At 41.3% G+C, this 25,216-nt stretch overlaps 1 long non-coding RNA gene across 1 annotated transcript; it reads right to left on the reverse strand.

The window, feature by feature from the left end:
• Positions 1-1,429: 1,429 nt before the first annotated feature.
• Positions 1,430-23,521, reverse strand: LOC144673422 (uncharacterized). Its single transcript, XR_013574307.1, has 3 exons — positions 23,234-23,521; positions 9,064-9,187; positions 1,430-1,545 (listed from the first exon to the last, which is right to left on the reverse strand). It is a non-coding gene; the product is annotated as an uncharacterized LOC144673422 (long non-coding RNA).
• Between the last annotated feature and the right edge of the window lie 1,695 nt (positions 23,522-25,216).

Here is a 25,216-nt window from a genome sequence, read left to right on the forward strand (position 1 = left end):
GGTTGGGTTCAAGATTCTCATTCTTTTACTTTTAACTTCTTGTCTATCTACTCCACCACTGACAATGGGGAAGGGAGCATGGGGGAGGCAAATTACCCCCAATAAATGGAATGTAAAATGAACATTATGCATAACTACCTGCTATATATGTTCATTCACGCGTGTAGATAAAAAGCACTTCAAGAAATACTAAGTTGCTGTTCCATTCTCAGCTCACTGAAATGAGGAATTCCTGATTCAGAAACTTCTCTGCTAGGTTCAGTATTCCTTTCTTGATAAAACCACCACGGATTAAGTTTATTTTGATTCTTTCATGGGGTTTGGCATCGCTGTCAAGGCCAGCATTTGTTACCCATTGCTAATTGAGAATGTAATGGTGTGTCACCTTCTTGAATCACTGCAACTGCATGGCGTAGATACACCCAAAATGCTGCTGGGAAGGGTTTTGACCCAGTGGCAGTGATACAGTCCCAAGTCAAGATGGTGTGTAAATTGGAAGGGAACTTGCAGGTGGTGGTGTTCCCATGGATCTGATGCCCATGTCCTTCTAGGTGGTAGAGGTTGCAGGTTTAGAGGTGCTTTCTAAGGGACCTTGGTGAGTTGATCCAGTGCACACTGATACACACTGCTGCCACTGTGCTACAGTGATGGAGGGAGTGAATGTTTAAGGTGATCGATTGGGTGCTGATTAAGCAGGCTGCTTTGTTATGGATGGTGTTGAGCTTCTTGATTGCTGTTGGAGCTGCATGCATCAGAACCACTGGAGAGCATTCTATCGCATTCCTGACTTGTGCCTTATAGATGGTAGAAAGGCTTAAGAGAGCCTGGAGGTGAATTGCTTGCCACAGAATTCCCAGCCCCTGACCTGCTTTTGTAGCCTCAGTATTTATTTGGTTGATCCGGTTAAGTTTCTGGTCAATGGTAACCCCCAGAATGTTGATGGTTTGTCATTCAGTGTTGGTAATGCTATTGAATGTCAAGGAGAGATGGTTCTGTCTTGTTGTGGATCATCTCTGCCTGCCACTTTTGTGTAGAATTTATACTTTGTTGACTGTGACGAACCATATAAATTTCATGTCTAATATTTATATCGAGTACAATAGTATTATTCATTCATATTATATTAATCAGGTCACTATGACTTAGAGAAACAAATGATTTCTTTTTAATTTTGAGAATTGCTGTACTATACATAATAATAAGGGATAAATATATAGCATTCCAATCACATGATCATCCAACTGATTTTACTAGTGGCTTTAGTCGCTTTCATTATATTGCCACTGAAGTTACATTTTGTCAGTGAACATTGCAGAGAACAATAGTAGCGAGTCTGTTCCCAGACATGTCCTGCTGCATATCACAGAATTCTCTTGGTATGCTTTGTTGTTCAAATGCAGCTCATTAAAAGATGTTGAGGGACTCCAGCGTCTAAGCATTTGTAACAGCCCCTGGCCAAGTGGATTCCTGCAGGTGTTTGAGGTGGGGTAGAACTTGTAATCTGCATGAGGACACAGGTACCCTCTCTAACCTCTTTACCCTTGCCTACTCAAAGATGTGGAAATCATGTAGGACAAAAGAAAAAGATGATAGAACAGTTTTAAATTGTTTAACAGTTAAATCTGAAAATAAAATTAAAACATAATAGTTCTCCCCTACTAATTCATAAATGCAATCTTAAATTACAGAAGAATTAACTAAGTAACTTCAGTTTACATAAGTGAATCACACTAATTGAAAATAACTTTCCTTGTAACTGGAAAATTGTAAGTCCCATATTTATGAAACTTGCAAGGTGCACAGGTGAAACTGAGAGAGATAAGGTACATGTAATGTACCAGCTCATTTCACATCAATATCATTCTTAAATATAAGTTAAACTCTACTAATACAGGACTCTTCAAGTCACAATTTTCACAATGTTAAAAAGTTTACTATCTTTTCGTTAAAATTTTTATCACTTTTGTATAGAATGCATTAAAATATTTATTTGGAATAATTTGAAATTCATTCATAAGGGGGATTCCTTTGGTTTAAAACAAATTGGATAAATTGTGTCTTCGAGAGCCACTCCAAAGTAGGTAACAATGGAAGAATTAGATAATCGTTTATCTCCCATGCATTGCACACAGGAGATGACAAAGGCTGAGCTATCAGATCAGCACTGAATAAAGAGGATGCCACAAAGGAAATTTGCGTCCAAAGACTTGTTGGAAATTGAGCATAGGTTATGCTGGAGATTGCAAGGGAGATATGGTCCTCAGTGGCTTCCTTCTCATCCATTCTCCTGATCAATCATACTTCTTCCAGCAACCTTTCTGTCAAGACATATCCTATCCATTTATTCTCTCACTATTCCCTCCGCTTTCTACCACCTTTTGCTCCGATGGCCAACCTTACTGCTTCCTCTTTGAATACCTGCTCAACCTTCGTAAAGTCTACGTATCGTCAACGTATCTGGCTTCATATTGTTTTACAGTTTTTCATCTCACCCTTAAGCTTCCATCCACTTTCCCTCATCCCACACATTCCCACAAAGAGGGCAAGTGGCAAGAGGACAAATATACCTTTGAGCGTAAATTGTTTTCCTCCCTCTGCTGTGCCCTTCACTCCTTACAGATCTTTGCTATCAGCTTTCCTGAAAAAGGATTTTAAGGCATTCAAAATTCAACTGCTGCAAAAATAAGTAAAGTCATAATGAGGAAGGAACCTGTCTGCCTTTCTCTCCACCCCATCTCTTTCTTGCTCTGCATCTTCCTATGTTGCTATTACGACAACAACAAACAAACGAGAACAGGTAGGTTTTAAGGACTGTCTTAAAGGAAGACAGAGAGGTGGAGAGGTTTAAGGAAGGAATTCCAGAGCTTAGAGTTCAAGCAGCTCAAAACATGGCCACCAATGGTGGAGAACTTCAAATCAGGGATGACTAAGAGGTCAGAATTAGAGGAGCACTGATAGAGGAACACTCAGAAGGTTGTTGAACTGGAGTGGATTGCAGGAATAGCAACAGATGAGACTGTGGAGGGTTTGAGAACAAGGGTGACAATTTTAAAATCAACGTGTTGCATTTCCGAGCACAGGTCAGTGAGCACAGGGGTGATGGGTGTGAGTAAGGGCAGCAATGTTTTGGAGGACCTAAAGTTTATAAAGGGTAGGATGTGGGAGGCCAACAAGGGATACATTGGAATAGTCAAGTATAGAGGAAACAAAAACTTGGATGAGGGTTTCAGCAGGACGTGAACTGAGGGGCAAAGTCAGGTGATGTTACAGAGGTGAAAATAGTGCTGGCGTAGATAAGTGGTTGGAAGCTCATCTTGGGGTCAAGTATGACACGAAGGAGATGCACAGTCTGGTTCAAGCTCAGACAACTGCTAGGTAGATGGAACAGAGTTTGTAGTGGGGAGTGAAGACGATGGCTTTGGACTTCCCAATATTTAATTGGAGTAAATGACTGCTCATTTAGCATTAGATGTTGGGCAAGCAGTCTGATAACTTAGCAACAGTGGAGAAGAGAGGTTGTGGTGAGATAGAGTCAGTCATCAGTATATGTCTGGAAATTGCCCTGTGTTTTCCGATCATGCTGCCGAATGACAGAATGTAAATGAGAAACAGGAGGGAGCCAAGGATAGGTAGTGGTGTGTGAGTGAGAAGAGAAGCCATTGCAGGTGATACTCTGGCTATACCTGGATAGATAAGAATGGAATCACACAAATTCAGTAACACCCAGTTGGTCAGCGGTGGAGAGGCACTGGAGGAGGATGGTTTAGTTGACCGTATCGAAGGCTACGAAGAGATTGGGAAGGGCAGCAAGGAATTGTTTACATTTACCAGAGGATTTCATTTCTGACTTTGAAAATAGTTGCTGCTTGCATTATGACGGGAACGGAAACATGATTAGTGGGATTCAAATCTGTAGTTCTGGGAAAGACAGGCACAGATTTGGGAGGCAACAGCATGTTCAAGGGCTTCGGAGAAAAAAGGGGGGTTGGAGATGGGGCAGTAATTTGCAAGGATGGTGGGGTAAAAGGGTTTTTTGGGAGATGACAGCAGATTTTAGGGAGACGGGTGTCTTGTTTTTTGTTTCAATGCGCACAGGCTGTCAACATTGTAGCTGAGCTAACTTTATTGATAACACATTTTCCTAACATGAACACATATCTGCAATAACTGAATTCCATCAAGGCTCCAACATGTGCTATCTGACCTTCAACCTCCAGGTCAGGTGACTCCATATCTAGTACAGAGTGCCGTATAGTATCTAATACTGGAATCCACAACCACAATCAGCTATTATCATGACATTTCCCTTTTAAAAAAAAAACCTTTTATGCAACTCAAGTACACAAAGTCTCTTATCCTTTCTTGTTCTATTTTGATCATTCTGTTTTGTCTTTTACTCATTTCTGTATCTCTGTTGTTTTTTCACATTCTTCCACTGGATATTCTGAATGGTGGCAGAGGTGATTTTGAAGGACAGGGGACCTTCTCCAGCTCTGCGTCACTATCAACCCTTGCATAGTTTTCAGGGCTCTCAAATTTTAGTCAGATTATTTGTTGCTTCACTGGTGCATTGATCTTCAGCTACTTTTTCTGGTTCAGAGCAAGGTCGCGTTTCATTTGTTTTCCATAAGAATTTCCAGTTTCTCCTGTACTATTGTCCATTTGGAGTTTGCACTATGTAAGATCTTGGTTCTCCTGTGATTCTTGTGACAACAGCAGGATTCCAAATCCCTTTGTGCTGAATCCTCACTGTCTCTCCCATGTTCAGGTCAGGCAGAGATCGGACACCTTGATCAAAATATTCTTTCTGTTTCTGCTGTCCTCCATGCTGCAGTTCACTGGCTGTGGAAATAACAGTTGGGGCACAGTTGGAAGCTTAGTTCTTAGTCTTCTCCCCATCAGGAGCTGTGCTGGAGATGATCCAATGCCGTCTAATGGAGTATTCCTGAAATCCAGCAGAGCCAGGTAAGGGTCTTTTCTGACCACCTTTCCCTTCTTCAACAGGTGTTTTAAGGTCTTCACAGTACGTTCCACCATTCCATTGGATTGTGGATATTTGGGACTTGACATAATATGGTAAAACTCCCAGTCCTGTGCAAATATGTGAAACTCAGCACCTGAGAATTGTGGACTGTTATCTGAGATGAGCACTTCAGGTATGCCGTGGCGAGCAAAAATTGATTTTAAATGATTTACTACAGTGATGTTCTTATTCAGCAGCAAGCTCAGCATCATTTCTCAGCAACACAGGCTCAAAATACTTTGAGAAATAATCTACTGCTAGTAGGTACTCACTGTTGTCAAATGTGAACAAGTCTATTCCAATTTTCTGCCAGGGCCTCTCTGGAACTCTGTGTGGTTGAAGTGGTTCTTTTTGTTGCCATTTACTGTACCTTTGGCACACTGCACACGCATTCACCATTTCCCCGATTTGTGCTCCCATTCCAGGCCAATACATTACATCTCGAGCTCTTCTCCTGCATGTTTCTATGCCGAGGTGACTTTCATGTATGTGCTGCATTTCTTTCCTCAGTGTTGCAGGAATTGTGATCCTTTCTCCCTTGAAAAGTATTCCTTCTGCTACTAAAGTTCCTCATGAAAGTTCAGGTGCTCTTGTACAGCAGAAGGGGTTGCAAGCCAATGTGTGGGCCAGCCAGATTGCACAATCTGCTGCAGTTTTCTCAGGGTGGCATTGTTCTTGATCACTTCCCTGATCTCATCCAGTTTGTTTACAGCCACAGGTAAGTTCTTTGTCAGCATGTGAACCTGTGCGTCCATTTTTTTATCCTCTTCCTCCGTGATGGGTAGGTATGCACATGACAGAGTGTCTGCAATGTACATCTCCTTGCACACTTTGTATTTAACTCTGACCTGGTACTTCTGCAGGTGCATTAGTAATCTTTGAATTCTTGGTGGTGCACAGTTCAGGGGTTTTTTAAGTAAAGCTTCCAAAGGCTTATGATCAGACTCTACCTCCATGTCTTTGCCAAAGACAAACTGGTGGAAACATTCTAGGCCAAACACAACTGCAAGCATTTATTTCTCTATTTGGGAATACCGCTGCTGTGTTTCAGTCATTGCCTTTGAAGCGTATGCCACTGGTACCTCATTTTGCAAGAGGATGGCTCGCAGGCAAGTCTTTGAAGTGTCCACTGAGATCTTGACCAGCTAACTTGACATCGTGATACTTTAACACAGGTGCCTGGGTCAGTGTTCTCTTCAGACTGGTCAAAGCTTCCTGGTGATTTTGTTCCCATTGCCATTCCACATCATTCTGTAGAAGTTCTCTGAGAGGTGCTTTCAGGTCTGACATGTTCAGAATGAATTTCCCAAGATAGGTCACCATTCTCAAAACCTCTCCAAATTTTTCTTACTGTTTTCTGTGGCATATTCACAACTGCTTCAATTTTGCTCAGGTCTGGCTTCAGTTTCTCACCGTTAGCACATGTCCCATGTACTTGATTTCGTAAAGACCTATTTTTCACTTTTCCTTCTTCAACTTGAGGTTCTTTTCTCTAGCTCTGGCCAACACCTGCCTCAGCCTGTGACTTCCCAGGCCACCATATCGTCGATATAGGTTTCCACGCCCTCTAACTCCTCAAACAGCTGCTTCATTGTTCTGTGGAACACCTCATAGGCTGAATTAATACCAAAAGGTAAGCATAAAAACTTGTATCGCCCATATGGTGTGTTGAAGGTACAGAGATAGGAGCTACATTCATCCAGCTTGATCTGCCAGAAGCTGAACTCACATCCAAGACTGAATAGTATTTAGCATCAGCTAGCTTACACGTGATCTCTTCTACTGTGGGCAGCTGGTAATGCTCTCTTTGTACTGCCTGGTTTAGGTCTCTGGGATCCAGACAGACTCACAGATTCCCATCTGATTTTTCTACAACTACAATTAGATTAACTCACTTTGTAGGTTCTTCAATTTTGCTGATGATGTGAAGTTTCTCCATTCTGTCCAACTCTGCTTTCAGTCAGTCTCTCAGCATTACTGGTATTTTCCTGGGTGGGTGTATTTTGGGTGTCACAGTTTTGTCAGTCTTGATGGTGTGTTCTCCTTTTAGGCAGCCAATCCCCTGGAACACATCTTTATACTCGCTCAGGATGTCGCCAGTGGTGACAGTCATTATTCTCGCAATTAGCTTCAGATTTTCACAAGCTTTGATTCCAAGAATGGGTTTTGCATCAGTTTTCACCACTATAAATGGAAGTGCTTGAGACTGCTTTTTGTAGTTCACTTTAAGTGCGCACATGCCTTCTACTTCAATTTTTTCACCTGTGTAAGTAGACAGCTTCACTTTTGTTTTAGTTAGCTGTTTTTCTTTGCTTACCTTATGATACAGGCTTATGGGAATGACATTTGCTTGTGCAGTTGTGTCGAGCTTGAAATTCACCATCATGTTGGCAATTTTTAAATCAATCTTCCATTCGTCTTCTTTGGAATTTGTTGTTACTGCACCAACGAAAAGTTCAGTTTCAGTGTCTGTGTCAATCACTTTCTTCAACTTACGCACCTTTGTAAAGTTATTTTGTTTATCACAGTTCTTACGCTGCTTTCCGTAGGCTGGACAACCATGTGGTAAATGCTCTGTTCCGCATTGGCTGCATTTAAATATTTTAATAGCAGTTTTGCTCTTTTTACGTTCAGACTGCCTATCTGTTTCTTTTTAACTGCATCTAATTGCTTGACTGTGAGTGGCTTATCATCTTCTGTCATCTGTTTAATCTGGAATTTCATTGTCTCTGCCACTCTGCAGATATTTATTGCTTTCTCCAGCGTGGGGTCAACTTCTCTTAAAGTCCATTCTCTCAAAGAATTATTTGCAATCCTCGAATGAGTGATTCTTCAAACTCTCCAACTTCATGTGATTTAGCTCATTTCCTCAGCTCAGTTATGTACTGAGTAATGTTGTCGCTGCCTTGTATGCACGTAAAAAAATCGGTATATTTCATTTTCTTAGGGCTACAGTAGGCTTCGAATTTTTCCATTATTTCTCTCAAGTCATTTCATTTCTCATCACTTTCAAACGTGAATGTGTTATTGACTTTGAGGGCTTCTTCCCCTGCTACATGAAGAAAGATGGAAGACTGTATCTGAGGGTCTTTTTCTATCACTGCCTGTTGCTGTGAGGTGCAGCTCAAATCATTGCTGTAACCTCCTCCAGTTTTCGGCAAGATTTCCCTCCAAACTGAGCTCTCCCAGTGGTTTCAGAACCTCCATTGTTACGTTTAGTTTACCACTGACACCATGTCTTGTTTTTTGTTTCAATGATGCACACAGGCCGTTGACATTGTAGCTGAGCTAACTTTATTGATAACGCATTTTCCAAACATGATCACATATCTGCAGCAATTGAATTCCATCAAGACAGGTTCCAACATGTGCTATCTGACTGCCACCCCCAGATCAGGTGACTCTATATCTAGCACAGAGTACCATATAGTATCCAATACTGGAGTCCACTACCACAATCAGCTATCATCATGACAAGGAGGACAACACCTGAGGGGAGAGAACTGTTTAACAATATTGGCTAATGTGGAGACCAGGAGAGGGATTTTAGTGGATAGCAGTTTGGTGAGAGTAGCTGGAAAGAACTAGAATTGGGGGTCGTGGACAAGATGAACTTGGAGAGGACAAGACGGGACCCAAGAGAAAAACTCCAGAAAGATGTGAAGTTTGGGCTAGGGCAGAGGGAAATTTTAGAGGAAGTATTGCCTAGTGGGCTTAAGGAAAGGGAGGGAGTTGACAGAGACAGATAATTGTATCACCTTACTGATGAAGAGTTTCTCGCAATTACCATTGGAAGTTAGCTGGCATAATAATGGATTTCAAAATTCAACTGAATTTTTCTAATTGCTTGTTCAGCATGAAATCTATCCTGCTTCCTCAGTTTAAAACACTTGTTCAAGTTCATGGAACAAAGGCTGCAACAGGTATGCAACATGTACTGTCATGTTTTTTTTTTCACTGCCTTGCACTCACATGAACACATAAGTAGAGAGATGCAGATATACATCCCCACGTTTTAAAAAATATTCAATGAATTTCACCTGTTTTCAAAATTTGTCCCCTCATTTTTGTTCAAATAATTCTGGAAAATAACTGAGGAGGAATTGTTGAGGTCAATGAAATATAGCAACCCCCATACAGCCGACTGAATAGTACTTATGCAATCTGGAAAACATGGCGGTCTGAATATTTTAGATTGCAAAATCCAAATTTAGCTCATAGAGTAACAGTACTGGGTAAAAACATCAACTCCAAGCCCAGTTCAATTTGGAAAAGGCTGAGGCCTTGAAGTAAAACCTTTGACAAAGGCATAAAAAGGCACTAACAGAAACTAATATAGTAGTGCTTTTGTGAAATATGTAATTTTTCGATATTTTCATTTAAATCTTAACTGTACATTGGAATTAGCTTTTCAGAAAACATTTTGAGAAAACTGCAATATCTCAATGACCAAATTGTGCAAGTGATGACCAAATCACACAGAATCACAGAATCACACAGTGCAGAAGAGGCCCTTCGGCCCATCAAGTCTGCACCGACACGTGAGAAACACCTGACCTACCTACCTAATCCCATTTACCAGCACTTGGCCCATAGCCTTGAATGTTATGACATGCCAAGTGCTCATCCAGGTACTTTTTAAAGGATGTGAAGCAACCCGCCTCCACCACCCTCCCAGGTAGTGCATTCCAGACCGTCACCACCCTCTGGGTAAAAACGTTTTTCCTCACATCCCCCCTAAACCTCCTGCCCCTCACCTTGAACTTATGCCCCCTTGTGACTGACCCTTCAACTAAGGGGAACAGCTGCTCCTTATCCACCCTGTCCATGCCCCTCATAATCTTGTACACCTCAATCAGGTCGCCCCTTTTCTGCTCCAACGAAAACAACCCAAGTCTATCCAACCAAAGACAAAATGCTTTATAGGTGTGGACAGTGGAGCCTACAATTAGAAAAATTAAACAAAAGTATCACAATAACATTACAACTGAGGAACCACTGTACACATGAAAACATCACAATATAACTTATACTGATGACACTGGACTTTGGCAATCAGCAGCTCCAAAATCAACTGTAGTTCACATTCCACTGTACAGTGTAATTATAATAACGCCAACAACAACTTTCATTTACATAGTACCCTTAATCTTTAAAGTAAAAGTGAGGTATTTAGTTTGTGTTTAGGTCTTTAGTCTTTTTTTTCTTAAAAATGGCTTGTTAAGTGTAAGATTAATACTGGTGTAAAAAAAATTGCAATAAAGTGTAAAGAGCGGGGGATTCTTCAAGTGTAAAGAGCAGTGATACTAGAGTAATTAATTAATAAACTAAATAAAATACGATTGTGATGGCAGGATGGGTGATATGTTGCTGCTGCAGCATGTGGGCTCTGCTGGATACCAAGGTGATCCAGAGCAAACACATCTGTAGTGAGTGTTTGCAGCTCGAGGAACTTTGGATCTGAGTTAAGCAGCTGGTGTCCAAGCTGCAGACATTGTGCCACATTGGGAAGGGGGAAAGTTACCTGGACACTTTGCTCCAGGAGGCAGTCATACCCCTCAGATTAGATCATTCAAATTTGGTCTGTGATCAACGACAGGAGGGTGTGACTGCAGGTGAGGCAGGTATGGGAACCTAGGGGGTAGTATTCAAGGAACCTCAGCCCCTGCAATTGCCCAACCATTATGAGGTTGAAAGAAAGTTATGTGGACGAGAGCGGGGACAGCAGGGAGGATGAGCAAACTGACCATGCAAGTAGGGGGAGGAAATAGGAATGTAGTTCAGGTAGGGGATGGTACAAATAGGGGGATAAATACTGTTCTCTGTGGCTGTGAGCATTAGTGCCAAAGACTGTGTTGCCTGCCCAGTGCCAGGGTTAAAGGCATCTCTTCAGAGCTGAAGAGGAACTTGGAGTGGGAGGGGAGGGATCCAGTTGTCGTCGTCCACGTTGGTGCCAACAGCGTTGATAGGACTAAAAGGGAGGTTCTGCTGAAAGAATTTGAACAGTCAGGAGTTAAATTAAAAAACAGAACATCCAAGATAATAATCTCAGGATTACTACCTGAGCCACGGGCAAACTGGCATTGGGTAAATAAAGTCAAGGAGTTAAATGCGTGGCTCAAAGATTGGTGTAGGAAGAATGGGTTTCAGTTCATGGGGCACTGGCATCAGTACTGGGGTAGAAGGGAGCTGTTCTGGTGGCCCGGGCATCACTTGAACCGTACTGGGGCCAATGTCCTGGTGACCCAAATAACTAGGGCTGTAGAGGGGGCTTTAAACTAACTACAGCTGGGAGGGTTCTGGACAGGGGATACGTAGGCTTGCAATGCAAAATGATATGGCAGCTTGCAGGGCAGCTATTTAGGTAATAATACCTAGAGTGCGACAGGGACAGAGTGTACAAACATTAAAAAAAAGCAGCAAATAGAGTCAATTGGGGAAAAAAATGTTAAAAAGGCAAAATTAATGGTTCTTTACTTAAATGCACATAGTATTCGAATGATATAAATGAATTAATGACACAAATTGAGGTTAATGGGTATGATCTTATAGCCATTACGGAGGCATGGTTACAAGGAGATTGAGGCTGGGAACTAAATATTCATGGGTGTGTGACTTTTTGAAAGGACAGGCAGGAAGGAAACAGTAGTGAGGTAGCTTTGTTAGTATGAGATGGAATAAGTACAATAGCAAAAAATAATCTTGGATCAGAAGATGTAGAGTCCATATGGGTGGGGGTAAAAAATAACAAGGGGAAGAAGAAACTGGTGGGAGTAGTCTATAGGCCCCCTAACAGTAGCTATACTGTAGGACAGACAATAAATCAGGAGGTAATGAGGACATGTAAAAAAGGCAGTACAATAATCATGGGTGACCTTAATCTTCATGTAAATTGGGAAAATCAAATTGGCAGAGATATCCATGAGCAAGAATTCATAGAGTGTATTCAGGACAGTTTCCTAGAACAATATGTTCTGGACCCAATCAGGCATAAGGCTATTTAGGATCTGATAATGTGTAATAAGGCAAGTTTAATAAATGATCTCAGAGTAAAAGGTCCCCTAGGAAACAGTGACCATAACATGGTAGAATTTAGCATTCAGTTTGAGAGTGAGAAACTTGGGTCAGAAACAACTGTGCTAAATTAAATAAGGGTAATTACAAAGGAATGAGGTCAGAGGTGGCTGGAGTGGACTGGGAAAGGAGTTTAGCAGAAAAAATGGTTGATGAATAATGGAAGACATTTAAGAAAATAGTTCATGACTCACAACAAGGATATATCCCAGTGAGAAAGAAGGATTCTAGGAAGGGACCTCCTAAAGGGAGAATCATGCCTGAAAAATTTATTAGAATTCATTGAGGAGGTAACAAGCAGGTTGGTTAAAGGGGAACCAGTAGATGTAATATGTTTGGATTTCCAAAAGGCGTTCAATAAGGTACCGCATATAAAGCTATTTCATAAGATAAGAGCCCATGGTGTTGGGGGTAGTATATTAGCATGGATAGAGGATTGGCTAACTAATAGAGGACAGAGAGTTGGGATAAGGGGGGCATTTTCGGGATGGCATAACTAGTGGAGCGCCACAGGGATTTATGCTGGGGCCACAAATATTTACAATATATATTAATGACTTGGATGAAGGAAGTAAATGTACCATTGACAATTTTGTGAATGACATGAAAATAGGTGGGAAGGCAAGTGGTGAGGATGGCACAAAGAGCCTACAGAGGGATATGGACAGGTTAAGTGAGTGGGCAAAAACATGGCAGACGGAATATAATGTGGGAAAATGTGAGATTATGCACTTTTGCAGGAAGAATAGAGGAGCTGAATTTTATTAAAATGGAGAAAGACTGCAGAAGGGTGCAGCACAGAGGGATTTGGGGCCCCTTATACATGAATCACAAAAAGCTAACATGCAAGTTCAACAGGTAGTGGGGAAGGCAAATGGAATGTTTGCCTTTATTTCAAAGGGAATGGAGTATCAAAATAGGGAAGTCTTGCTAAAACTATACAAGGCACTAGTTAGGCCACACCTAGAATATTGTGAACAGTTTTGGTCCCCTTATCTAAGGAAAGATATATTTGCATTGGAGGCAGTCCAGAAAAGGTTGATCCCGGCTATGGAGGGATTTTCTTATGAGGAGAGGTTGGGCCTGTACTCATTGGAGTTTGGAAGAATGAGAGGTGACCTTATTGAAACATAGAAGATCCTTAGGGGGCTTGACAGGGTAGATGCTGAGAGGTTGTTTCCCCTTGTGGGAGAGTCTAGGACCAGAGGGCATAATCTCAGAGTAAGGCGTCACCCATTTAAGACAGAGATGAGGAGGAATTTCTTCTCTCAGTGGGTAATGAACTTGTGGAATTCTTTACCGCACAGGGCTGTAGAGGCTGGGTTGTAAAGTATATTCAAGACTGAGATAGACAGATTTTTAATCAGTAAGGGAATCAAAGGTTATGGGGAAAAGGCAGGAAAGTGGAGTTGAGGGTTATTGGATCAGCCATGATCTCACTGAATGGCGGAGCAGACTTGATGGGACGAATGGTCTACTTCTGCTCCTACGTCTTACGGTCTTATAATGGAGGAAGATGTCCCAAGGCACTCCACAGGAATGTAATAAGACAATTATTGAGCTGAATAACATGCCCACGCATCAACAGCGGGTTGTACACCCGGAGGTCGGCGGTGTTCCAACTTCCAGGTCCGACGTCGCTGCACGCCTGATAATATCCTAATTGCCGCCCAATGAGTGCTTGAGGGCGGGATGTCCAGTTTCGGAGGCTGCAGGCCGTGCCCTGGAACAAGGTCACAGCCAGCACTTTACAGGGCCCCCAGCATGGGACAGTGTCAATCAACCCAACAAATGATCACTGCAGAGCAGAAACTATACACAGTGAAGATTTATGAATTTTCCATTCTATACAGGTAAGTCAATCTTCATAGGTGGCACAAAGTTTAAAATTCAACAAGTCTCGCACATTTTAGCATTCAGGAGTGTACATTTATTACATATTTCCATGCATAGGTATCTGCGCCATCGGAGCAAGGCATTCTAGAGCCAAAGCTGCCCCCAGATTCAGTGAGACCACCCTTGGTGCACCCCTGCATGCAGTACATGCTAGATGTGACCAGTTCATGCCATGCACTGGGAAGAGGAGGAATCCCAGGAAGACTCGTACTGCGTGGGACGAGATGGCCAATGATAGTGTTGACATGGTGAGGAGGACTTGGTCCTAGTGCCACAAAAGGCTCAATGACCTCATGCGGTCAGCTGCAGGTAGCTAATTCTCTGCCTGTACACCCTTGAGGTGTCATAAAGTTCATCTGCACCTCTGCTGATGGTTTCTGGGTTCCTCCTGACCCTCAGAGTCTGGTGTTCCTCCCCTTGCTGAGGGTCCATGGCATCCTGAGCCTCCATGTATTCCCTTCTTCCATTCACCCATCTCCTTCTCCTCCTCCTAACCCTCCCCTCCTCCTCACTGGAGGTTATGGCCCGAATGCTATGCTGGGCGTGCGGACGCGCGCCCAACACGCCCGAGTGTGAAATGGCATGCGATGACGTCGGGCATGCATCCTGATGTCATCGTGCTGTCTCGCGATGTTTCCTTTGCCAATAATTGAAAGGCCTGTTAAGGCCATTAACAGCCTCATTAACTTGAAATTTACACTGCCCGTCCAACTTTACAGTTGGTGGGCAGGCGAAAAGTCCAAGTGGCCTTTACATTTTTCAGGAAACCTCATCCATGAGCGGGATGAGGTTTCCTAAAGCTAACACACCTTAAATAAAAACTTTATTTTGCAATTAAAAGCATGTCCCATCTCATGTGACAGTCACATGAGATGGGACATGTTTTATTAAACTTTTACTGTCTTTATTAATTTTTTTTTAAAAGTGCTTCAATGTCCCTGAGGCAGCTCCGTGTCTCAGGGAGATTGAAGCGCTCTTTATCGCATGCGCAAACTGCACACTAGGCCCAGCTCTTCCTTCTCCCCCCCACCCACACAGGCAGTGCTCAGCGCTGCCGCTCGCGTTCCACGCTGGGCGGGCCTTAATTGGCCGGCCCGCGTGAAATCGCGGTGCAGAGCTAATCGCGGGTAATGGGCGACTTCCCAACTGCCCCCGCCGAGGGAAAAATTCTGTCTCCAACTGAGACAACAACCCTCATCTGTCTCAGACACTTTTCACCCCTCGCCCCTGGGTAACGGACAGGAAAACATTCAATCAAAAGAGCCCTCTGAATCAGAGAACAGCCCTCCTCATGAAAAAATATCCAAAAGGTTCATCCACCCAATCAAATGAGCGGTCCCTGCAAGTCAATCGAGCTTGAACTGCAAAGCTAAGACTCTGGCCTCAGCTGCAGTTTTAAAATTCTCCCAAACAGGCTTGCCCTTAAAAAAACTGATTTCCCACCTGTTGTAAATCTCACCCTGAAGGTGTATTATTGCCTTCTGACTGTATTATCACAGTGAGATGGGCAGTTAATTCGCTCAATTACCTTTTAAATTGATATTTAAATAATGTGCGTGGGATCCTGACTTTTTGACCGGTCCACATGCCATATTATCAGAAACCAGCGTGATGACATGCTAAACAGCACCCGATGTCATCACACCCCATAATACAACCTGTGAAGTGGGAAACGGTCCTGATCTTGGAGCATATTATTCAACCCATTGTACTGTGACAAAAAAGGGGGATATTACAAGCTGAACAGGTGAAGAGGTGATCTTGTAAAGATGGGCAATAAAGACAATGGAAAAGTTAAATGTAAAATTTACTTTGAACTAAAATGCATGAATAGGACAAGGGGACATTGGTTAAAATATTTAAAAGTTAAACTTCAGAGTGGTTCAGGATGTTCTTCTTCGCGCAAAGGAAGCAATTTTAACTTTTCTTGCTGTGCGAAAAACGTGTGAGCAAATTGGCCACCTCTTTTACAGCTTCCCCTATGGAAAGAAAAACAGGGTGAGGGGTAAAATGAGCTGTCATTTTGCTGTCACCTCTTTTTCACCTGGTGATAAATATTAACATTGCCCAAGTGATCTACACATGGAGTGACCTTCCACTTGAAGTAATGGAGACCATGGGCTGAATTTTGCTGTCGGCGAGTTGGGGGAGGGGCCTGCTCACCAACGCATAACATGACACGGGAGGACATCAGGCGGAACCCCTGACGTCATCCCGCCCCATTTAAATTTTCAGGAAGGCCGGCCAGCAGCAAAATCAGCTGCGGGCCCGCCGACCTGTCAATGGCCAATTGAGGCCATTGACAGGATCATTGAAACAATTAAAGGACCTGCCCATCCAACCTTAAGGTTGGCAGGCAGGCCAGGAGCCCCGGCAGGGAATAGAAAAAACATGAAACCTCATCCACCGGCGGGATGAGGTTTCATGTAGGGATTTAAAAAGTTTAATAAAGTTTTAGAGGGGGACATGTTAAGGATTTGTTTTTCTATTTTTAACGTTTTTAAAAGTGTCAGCAATCTCCCTGAGGCAGCACTTAGCCTCAGGGAGATGTGCGCTCTTTCATGCGCATGCGTGAAAGAGCGCACTCTCGCTTTTGGGGAATCCCCCCGCCCGCACAGGAAGCGCATAGTGCTTCCCAGCGGACGTCACACTGGGTGGGCCTTAATTGGCCCACCTACGTAAAATGGCGTGGGGCCCGCTTCTCCGGCGGGGATCAGCTCCCCGCCCGCCTGAGATTGGGTCGGGCCCGTCCTCCCGTTAGGCAGAAAATTCTGCCCCAAAACTCTGGAATTACTTAAGAAATGACTGGATGCTAATCTATGGGTCTTTGTGGTCTTATTGGATGGAAGAATTAAAATGTGCTTAATGACCACCTTGGCAGTCTGAAGGGATTTGGAGCCAGGAGTGGAATTTACTTGGATTCTAAAATGGTACATGTGATATTAGAGAATGAAACAATTTTTTGCTGCTCACTTTCAATGTTTAGATAATTTGACAAAGCAATCAAAAACTTAATAGATTACTACGATATATAGTCAGATCAGTAGAATATAAATATAGAAAAACTATTCTATGACTTACTATGTTGGTCAGATTACACTTGAATGCTGGGACTTAATCCCCAATTGGGCACATCAGGAAGCACAGGTCAGGATGTTATGGGACAAAATATCACGCTGTGTGGGCTTGCAATTTCATGATTAATGCTTCCTGTTAGTACTGCTCCATACAAGGAGTGGCCAATCGGGCAAATCAGCTCTATTGTGTTTAGTTCTGGAATGGCACACCACACAAATGTTGTGCACATGCGAATGCAGGATGTTAAGAGAGAAGTAAATGACAACTTGCATTAATATAGTAACTTTGACATAGTAAAGACGTCCTAAGACACTTAACTGGAGCATTATCAAATGAAATTTGACACCAAGCCACAAAAAGAGATGGTAGAACATGTGACCAAAAATTTGGTCAAAGAGGCAGGTTTAAAAAAAAATCTTAAAATAGTGGGGTGAAAGGTGGAGAAGTGGAGAAGTTAAGGGAAGAAATCCCAGAGTTTAGGGCCTAGGAAGCTAAGGACCGATCAATTAAAATTGGGAATACACTAATAGCCAAAACTGGAGGAGCACAGACATCTCAGAGCACAGGAAGCAGTTACAGAGATAGGGAGAGTTGAAACAATGGAGGAATTTGAAACCAAATGATACTTAAAATATCAAATGCTTAAGAAATTATTGGATGCTACACTGGGGAAGACTTTAGAGTCTTACCAGTTGGAAGAATTAAAATGCGCTTAATGGCTACCAAGTTGGCCATTATTCTGGAGGCAAAACAGGATACATCAGGCAATGAAAAAGTGTACTTTTGCTATTCACTTTCACTGTTTAGGTAATTTGGCAAAGCAATCAAAAAGTTAATGGAGTGCTATGATATATACTCAGAACAGTGCAATATAAATCTCGACAAGCTACTCTAAGACTTAATAATGTGCAGGTCAGACTACATTTAGAATGCTGGGACTTAATCCCCAATTGGGCACACCTGGTGAGAAGCTGATGTTAAATCTAAATGAGATGAGTTAGAAGGCAAGATTATAGCAGCTCAACCTTTATATTCTAGTGAGAAGGTAGATAAAGGCAGTATACAAAATATTAAACAATATTGGTAAGGCAATCGCAGATATCAACTTCAAAGGAATGTAAGTACAAGGTGCATAATTTCAATAAGTGTAAGTTATTTCAGATTCTTGCAAGGGAGAAATTCCTCACTCATACAAAGATAAATGTAGGAAATAATCTGCCTGGCTGGCTAATACAGAGAAAATGATTAATAATATTCAAAATACTAAAACCAGAAAGTTAAGGTAATAGATGGATGGGCTTCAACGGGCAGAATGAACATTCTGCACCCTTGACTTTTTTTATATTTTTATTTGTTAGCAGTTTGCTAAAGAGTTGATCAAATCTAATTTAAAAATAGAAACATAAATTCCGGAAAATGTATAGCACCTTAGTTCGCAACAAAAACAATAACCATACTCTAGTGAACATTTCATGTAGGACCTTTCAATTTTAACGTTTTGAACATTTTAAAAAACAACTCTCAATGAAAAGGTCAAGAGAAGGCAACATGGAGGAGTCAAGGAGGGCAGGAAGGCTGGAAACTGGACAAGGGTTGTTTCTGATGAAAGGTTACATCTGAAATATAAACCTCTTTCACATGTTGACTGACTTTCTGAGCATTCCAGCATTTTCTGTTTTTATTTCAGATTTACACATATGTGCATTTTTATGTCTATATTTCTATATACTTAAAATGACAGATATGTTTCTGTCTCTTGCCCATTTGGTTCAAGACTTACTGAAACTAAAATGGTACCATAACTTCACTTATACTGATCCATTCAGATTTGATGCCCTTTTAAGTCAGAATCTCAAAAGGTAAAAGGCTGACTGTGTACCCGTTATGTTCGCTGTTGGATAACAGTTAAACCAACAGAATGTGAATGAGCTCTGATCAGTGCAAATCCAATGCTTTTGCATTGGCAAATAGAATTTTAGTAGCAATTTTAGTAGGTGAAGTGAATTGCACGTACAAGATATGATTATCTTCAAAGGTCAGTGTACGTGTGCATGTTGGAAGGCCTAGGTGTGTGGAGTGATGCTCTGAGTGTTGGAGAAACTGGAACACAAAGAAACAGACCCCCAGGTGTCTGTGCAGTGGCATCTCATTTAGATAGCACCAGAGCTGTTACTGCTGTTTTTGATATAAAAATGTCATTAAAATTGGAACCAATTCCCCCATGTCAGCCAATTAGCTACTAAGGAATATTGATGCCATTCAGTACCTTTATTCGGGAGATCCAATTTTATTTTGTTTTTGTGAAAACGGACATGGATGTCATGATGCAGTGTTGGTAAGAGGAGGTCATGCATTAGTACTTATAATTTAAAATAAAGTGCTTTGACTCATCATCACTCAGAAAACAGTTAAGTTATGACACTATCACAAACAGCATCAAAAATCTGTATCTATATGTCCGACAATGCCAAGTAAAACTCTGGCAAATGTCTAACAATTTTACTTCATACAAGGCTGCCTGTTTACAAAAATGAACAATTTTGATAAAAACAACATAATTGTTTTTAAAACACTGTAACTCCATTTGTTGAGATCATCCATCCCAGGATTTTGTGCCACACATGAATTGTGATGTCTGAAATGTAACCCCATACAATCTGCCCGCCCCTTCCTTCTTAAGAAAAGTTTGCAAAGACCACCGCAGCGTGTCAAGGGTCACCTGAACTTTCCTTTCTTTTTCTGTTTTTTTTTCTCTTTCGCAACTTTCACATGAGATTACAGTTACATTGTGCTGTGGAGTAAGATGCACCTAAATACAGCTGAAAGTTGTGTCAAGCATCAGTGGGTGTGGCTGCTGAACTCTGTGACTTGCTGTTCCCAGCTGGGCTATGCCATTGTGCAGAGATTCACCCAATGCACTTGTGAAACTGGATAAATGGATTAGAGGGATCAGAGATACCGCCAGCCTCTTGAAAAGGAAGGCAGCAGCTTATAAAAAGGATGACATTTGTGTATCAGGACAGAGGGTGTGTTATACTCTGCCTCTGCCATAGGGACAAGTGATAAACTTTTAACAGTAGCCACATCAATCTGTTCTAATTCTTCACCCCGATCAATCTGTTCTAATTCTTCACCCTGATGAAAGAATTCTTACTGGAGAATTATTTCAACCTGTGTGGAGTCATGAGCAATAAAATGTGATAAATTAAATGGACCCATAGTTCCCATAATTATACTTGGTTGGATATGGTCAGCAGTGTGCTTTGAGATGTGAAGACTGTCTATTTTTAAATGACTGCTTTCACCCCACAATAAAAAGGATTCCAGTTTAAAATAACACAACACTCAATTGCACAATATAAAAGGAAGGATGTTAAAACTGAAATTAAGGGCATTTGTAGAAAAACACGCTATACATCCAAGTTGCTATGTTCAGTATTCAATTATATATCACCCTAAATATATGGATCAAAATTATCCACATGTAATTATTGTTTTGTTTTGATTTGGGCTGCAAAATATAGATTGTGTCAAACATCTAACATATCCTTTCAGTACAAATAGTATGCATTCAGCACTGAAGATCCTCAAGCTAAAAGCACCGTATAAACGGACAATTTACAATGCAACCCATTCTAAAGAAGGTAAGGTACAATTTTAAGTCTATTTTATAATTACAGCATTGGTGAGTTTGTCTAATTTTTCTTGCACTTAACATCAATTTACATACTTTTAGCCAATTTTAAACAGACTTTTTAACTGTTCTAATTATTTTTACCAGAATACAGCTCTAACTTCAGACTGATCCGTGGCTTATGTAGGTGGCCTATAACATACTTCACAACATTCCCATGATTGCATCAACACAAAACTATGGTATTTTGGTTCATAACATTTCATTAAGTTTAGACATGTATGTATAAGATATAAGTTAATGATGAGGCTTTTATTGGCTCTATTCGTGTCTTGCTGTCCCCTTGTCCTACAATAATGGGTCACCAGCAAGCACAGATTTGCATTCTCCCTCTGAAACATGGTAGCAGAACATTTTTTCATAAATATATTTTTTCACCCATTTCATGTTGGGTTGTTTGGGGCCACATTTTACCTGTTCTCTTGCTTATAAATGTGTGCATATGAATGATTATTATTAATAATAGACATTACTGACACTTGTAACTCAATAGCTAGAATCAAATAAAGTGTTTGTTACATTTAAATACATTGGCTATATTCTACCCTTTGTTTCTTTGAATCAAACAAACTTCAGACTCTTGGAATATTCTCTCACAGACCAAGATGTTTGCTGCCATTGTGGGCCATGAAAGCAGTTATATCTCATGGAGCAAATATCCCAGGTTGTGCGGCGACAGTGCCTGTTTACCTCCTTCTCCCACATCCTTTCAGCTGGGAGGTTTTATTTCCACTTATCAATATCAAAACACACCTCTTTTAACCACGCGACTTTCTTCTGTGTGGCCCTGTCCTCTCTTATTTCCTTTCAAGGGCTAGTTCCTATGTACATATGCAAAGCCTTTTTTTCAGCTTGACAGTATAAATTATTATTCACCAGTTTTCCAACACTGGGCCAAAAGTGCTTCTATGGAGGAAAAAAAACACAAGCCTTTTAGTGGCACCATTTGGCTTCTGAAGGTAATATCACTTATGCATAAAACAGGTACTGTAGTTCTAATTATTGTTAAGATTAATAATTTAAAACATTAGACAGTCAGCCTCCCTGAGGCAGCCAGCAGTTATTGTGCATGTTTATTATCTTTCGTTCCACTATTTTGGATAATGCTATTGATATCCATTCATTAGCCATTTACTATGATTATTAATAATGATGTGTTTATATGTGTTTATTGTACCGTCGTGGAATGACTAATATAGTGTTCCATTAAGGGTTGTTATCTAATGTTTGCCATTCCCCGCATGCTGGTGGGACGCAATAACATATCGCTGCAAGGAATAGAATAATGAGGGATTCAACCGTGATTATTGCTCATTAGACACTTCACTGTACATTTATTACTAAATGAATAATTATATCCATATAAAACCACAGTGTTATAGCTCACGGTCAGAATAATTCACTAATCTCAAGCTGGCTTGTAACAATGCAAATAAATGCGACACCAGTAGGTTATTTTATACGTCACTGTAAAGCAAAATGTTTCGGGTGTGTGTGTGTAAAAGACGAAAAAAGAAACAAATGCTATTTGTTGAAGTGAATGTGTTTCAGTGAGATTCTTAATGGCTCAGGGTGTAATATCGAACTAATCGGCCCGTTTTATTAATAATCATTCATCAGTTGTTTAAGTAAGAGTCTGTTTGACATTTCAGTATTGGGCATGACTGCAGGGACTTCTCTAGAGTCATTTACAAGGACGATTGGAACTTTATAGCGTATGATTCATAGAGTCTTATAGTACACAGGAGCCGTGGTGCATGTTACATTAATCAGTGTCAGGGTAGTAAAACACAGAAATGAATATGAATTCACCACTTTCTACAGGAGATAAATGTGCTTGTGAATAATTGATTAATGCTTAAAAAGAGGGTAAAACAAGAAGCGAAACATCATGCCACCCACCCCCAACCCCCCAAAAAGAGAAAAAAAACTTGCAGGAGCTTCACCCCGATCAGCCGCACTTCGGGGAGACACTTGGCCCTCTTCATAAGCTGCTGCTTTCCTTGTTAGTGTTTATCCAGAAAATAAACTTCAGCAATAATTTCGCTCTATTTGCAAGTGGAGGTGAGGAAGGGAGGAAACTAACCAGCAATTAGATTGATGTGGATGCAATGGGCTTTAACTATAGTTTTCCACACACACACATATATATATATATAATATATATATATACTTTGCGTTCGGCAATTTGGTAATCCTGAAGAGTTGCATTGTTGCGTCATCCTTATTTTAGTCACCAAAAGTATTTGCTTCCAATGTCAATAGATAGAAGAGTGGCCGAACACATCTATAGACAGCAATCTGTTTACTCGGTGGGACAGTCACATTCCTCCGCACTACTCACAGCAACATTTTAGCGCATTATGTTCCTGGTATTTGCACAACCGTAAAAATGTAGCGAACAATAAATGACCGCGAAGCGAACTGTGTATTCATGCGACATCACTATCACATGGCAGTTGCCTTACCTCTAAAATGTTTCCAAACAGCTGCCCGCGACTTGTCTGTAACCGAGAGGATTGCGAGAAAAGAAATGATTGGTTTCGGAAACTCGTCCGATTCTGTTCCCACACTTCTGAGAACGGCAAACGGCGGGAGCAGCTTTGTGATGTCGGCAATTGCCGTTAGAATTAAAATTGTAGGATTAAACACGATTCTCGGGGGAGGGAAGGCATTCTTGCTGAATGTCTTTTTTTCAATCTTAACCCCGAATTATTGACTTCCGAGGTGTCTCATTCGCTAACACACAGGAGGGTTCTTCAGCTCTATATTTCTCCCTCTTCCCTAACTCGCTCAAAAAAATCCTTCGCATCACTTGAACGCCCTTTAACTTCCAGATTTATTTATATTGAAACAGCAGATGTTTAAATTTGCAAAAATACAATGAACCATCAGTCCCTTACTGTGGCGCTTAACCAAAAAGTTTGAATCTTGCTCGGGCCAACATTATTTCAAGGCTAACGATCAATTTTCCACTCCAGTTACTTCAAAAGTGCCTTCGTATAACATGAAAGGAGCATCCTTAGCTTCCTAAACTTTTACTGCAGTTTTATTCAGTATTTTCAAGCAAGTCCCGTTATAGAACTACCAAATCGTGTTCGAAATTACTGAGTGAGACAGAACCCCAATGTTCACAAAGTCTGTAGCAGTACTAGCTTTCACCAGCTAAGTATTTAACTGCAGAAGATTTCTTTATTAAAATCGACCGTGGAGTGTGCTTTTTAGGCGCAGCTCACTCTCAGCCAGATTTCAGTATTATCTCCTAGCAGCCTGCAGTTATAACATTTTTTTCTTACAGAACTACTCATCGCACCGATTAGCCTTTGTTGTACTTTCCAAAATAAGTAAATATGCTCTACAGTTGGTGAGGAACTGCCACTTCAATATATGTTCAGCCGTGATCTCTGCAAAGTGAAGGAAACAGCCAAGGGATATACAATGTACTTTTTAAAATCTATCTGTCTATTATCGATCTGGCTATCATCTGTCTATCTATCCATTTGTCTATCTTTTATTTCACATCACACACTCAGATGGACAGTGAGATGACCGGGGCGCGTAAGCAGCAACTCCAACTCTTGGTCAGTCTGTCTGCTCCGGGCTGGCCGAACGACTGAACAGGGAGAGTTGGAAAATATCAGGAGGGAGAGAAGGAAACACATGGAAGTGTCGGAAGCAGATCACTTAGTGGCACGCAGTTATTTGCAAACGGTGGTGATTAGTCTTGTTTAATTTCGATGGCATGGAAGAATTTGAAGTTTGAATCCATCAAAGAGTTTTAGCTGTAAAATCAGGACATTGTGGCGGGTGATGAATAAATCCACAAAAGTTTGAGGGTGATTTAGGTGGGGGCGGACTTCGAATGCAACTTCTGTTCGTTTATTTAAAGCGAATGAAATTCTAAAACTCGATTTTGAAGTTTATCTTCTGACCTCAATACTGGTGAGATCGATACAAACCTTCCAGAGCCTGCTTTTTCTAAAAAAAAAAGTTGGGGAGGGCGGGGGCGACTGAGAGGGTGTTTGTTTCGTCTTTCGGAGACACGCCTTTCACACTCGGCAAACGGTTTCTGTTCCTGGGATTATTTTAATCAATGCCTAGAAAAGAAAACGGCACCAGAAGAACGGGGGGGGGGGGGGGGAGGAAATTCCACAGGATCGATTCTACACCGGTCTCAGATGAACATTTCGCCACCGACGATAGAGTATTTTGTCGGGATTCATTCTTTGTTACCCTGATCGTTTTTAAGGATAATTGACGTAGATTTAGGTTACAATCTAAACTGTATAAAACTAACTGCAATCAATGAATGAGCAAAGGGGTTGAGGACGTATTGTAACCAAATGAGTCTGAAAGTGCCATATACAAATTCCCAACAGACCCAAGTGTAAGAAATCCCCACTCAAAAAGCATGACTAGATTAAAAGATTCCCAGTGTGCTGGGGCAAGTT

The sequence above is a fragment of the Cetorhinus maximus genome, chromosome 3, assembly GCF_964194155.1.
Source record: "Cetorhinus maximus chromosome 3, sCetMax3.hap1.1, whole genome shotgun sequence".
NCBI lineage: Eukaryota > Metazoa > Chordata > Chondrichthyes > Lamniformes > Cetorhinidae > Cetorhinus > Cetorhinus maximus.